Genomic DNA, 2,554 nt, shown 5'->3' with positions numbered 1-2,554 from the left:
TTTCTATCCGTTTACATGACGGGAATGTTTATTGCCCATGTAAATTGTTTTCATTTTGGCTGGGTGCACTCACAGAGTAGGTTGGGGATCAGGGGACCGGGGTATAGATATATCAGTTCAGAGTGTTTTGTTACAGGTTTAAAACGTGTATCAATCTATAATCTGCAATGACTGGGAAGTATATAAAATTCACATCTTGGAATATTAATGGATTCAGAAATCCAGCCAAAAGGCGCAAAATATTGGCTTATTTAAAGACGAATCAAGCCGATATAATATTTCTCCAAGAAACTCACCTAAATGAGGGGGAAGAGTCCAAGTTTAAGATGGGTTGGGTAGGACATATTTTTCATAGCTCTCACTCAAGTGCTCGCAATGGAGTAATTATTCTTATTAAGAAAAATATTCAGTTTTCATTGATAAAACAAGCTAAAGATACAGAGGGAAGAATAGTTTGCGTCGAAGCAATGATGGAAGGGGTAAAGGTCATACTCTGCAACATATACGCACCCAATAAGGAGGACCCTAATTTTTTCCACAAAATAAATAGTATATTGGGAGATATGGAAGGACAAATAATATTAGCAGGGGACTTTAATGAAGTTATGGATCCTATTTTTGATAAAAGCGCACCAAAAGGTTCACTTAGCTCTAAAGGAAGAGATGCAGTTCATATGTTAAAGGAAGATTTGTGTCTAGTAGATGTTTGGAGGTTAATCAATCCGTCTAAAAGAGAGTACACATTTTATTCTCATTGTCACAAATCCTATTCTAGGATCGATCTGTTTTTGGTTTCAAAACTCATAGTAAATAATGTGCGGAGCTGTGATATTAAAACTATTGCACTCACTGACCATGCAGCTACAGAATTATGCATAAGATTAGGACTGGGGAATATAAGAGGTTCAAGATGGAGAATGAATGTCTCGATTTTACAGGACAAACTCTTTAAAGAACAGCTGGGGCAGGACCTGAGATACTTTTTTGAAATAAATATTGGCAGTACAGAGCATGTTCAGTCTGCATGGGAGGCCTCTAAGGCATTTCTGAGAGGTAAACTTATAGCATACACTTCATGGAAGAAAAAAGAGTAAATTGGAAAGAGAAATCAAACTTAAAGAAAACAATCTGGCTAGGTGTTATGATGATTTACTTTATCGAGATATTTGCGGGCTTAAGTTTCAGTTAAATGAAATTTATAACAAAAAAGTGGAATATTCTCTATTTAGGTTAAAAACTTCATTTTATGAGGGAGGGGAGAAAACGGGCAAATTATTAGCAAGACAAGNTATAACTTACAAGTAGGAGGCAAGGTGTAGCATGCACCTCCGCTTCATAAAAAGGACTGCTCCTCTTCTAAGTAAAAGGTCACATGAACCTCAATACGTCTTTTATTTGGACAAAAATATGTCTGGAGGTATTTTAAATCATTCCCCCCAAAAAATAAAATAAAGGAGCATTTTGTTGACAAAGTTGACATTTTGAATAATGTCAACTTTGTATTAAAAGTGTCATGATTTAGCGAATGACACTTTATGACAACAGTGATAAATATTCATGAAGACTTATTGATGTTCATGACAGGTGTTATGTCATGTTTATGACAGTGTCATGACAGTCTTATTCACCCCCCTTCAAGTAAAGTGTTACCGTCCTCCTCTGTTGTCCTGGGACCCTTGGAGATATATTTTAAACCTGTTATTACTAATCTTGGTTTTAAGGTGGACGGTGATTTCAAATTGGACAGCCAAATCAGAGCCGCGGTTAAGTCCAGTTTTTATCATTTAAGGCGATTGGCGTCAGTGAAATCTTTTCTTTCCAGGCAGCATTTTGAAACAGTGATCCAGGCTTTTATTTCAACTCGATTGGATTACTGTAACTCACTTTATCTGGGAGTCAGTCAGTCACTGCTCTCACGTCTGCAGCTGGTTCAGATGCTGCTGCACGACTTTTGACAGGAACTCGAGAGAGAGAGCATGTGACCCCTGTCCTGGCCTCACTTCACTGGCTGCCTGTATATTTTAGGATTCATTTTAAAATTCTTATGTTTGTTTTTAAATCACTGCATAATCTTGCCCCGGCTTACCTCTCTGAGCTTCTTCACCCCTACATACCCTATCGGTCTCCAAGGTCCACAGATCAGCTGCTCTTGGAGGTACTGAGATCAAGAAGGAAGCTCAGAGGGGACAGGGGTTTCTCTGTTATGGGTCCTAAGTTATGGAACAACTTGCCTTTGCAGGTTAGAGAGGCCCCTTCACTGTTCACTTTTAAAGCTCGTCTTAAAACACATCTATTTTACTTGGCTTTCAACTCCAGTGGGATCTAGTTTTAAATTGTATGTTTGTTTTTAAACTGTAAGAGTTGTTTTTTTTTTATTGTTATGTTGTGTTTTAATGTACAGCACTTTGTATCAGCTGTGGTTGTTTTAAAGTGCTTTATAAATAAAGTTGGTATGGTACAGTTAGATTGTTTTGTTACCCTAGCTACAATCTGACGCTGCAAGTTTAATCTTTAAGTTTGAGCTCTGTTTGTTCACAAATACAATTTAGTAAAT

The sequence above is a fragment of the Poecilia formosa genome, unplaced genomic scaffold, assembly GCF_000485575.1.
Source record: "Poecilia formosa unplaced genomic scaffold, Poecilia_formosa-5.1.2 Scaffold600, whole genome shotgun sequence".
NCBI lineage: Eukaryota > Metazoa > Chordata > Actinopteri > Cyprinodontiformes > Poeciliidae > Poecilia > Poecilia formosa.
Note: the sequence above shows the minus strand (reverse complement) of the source record.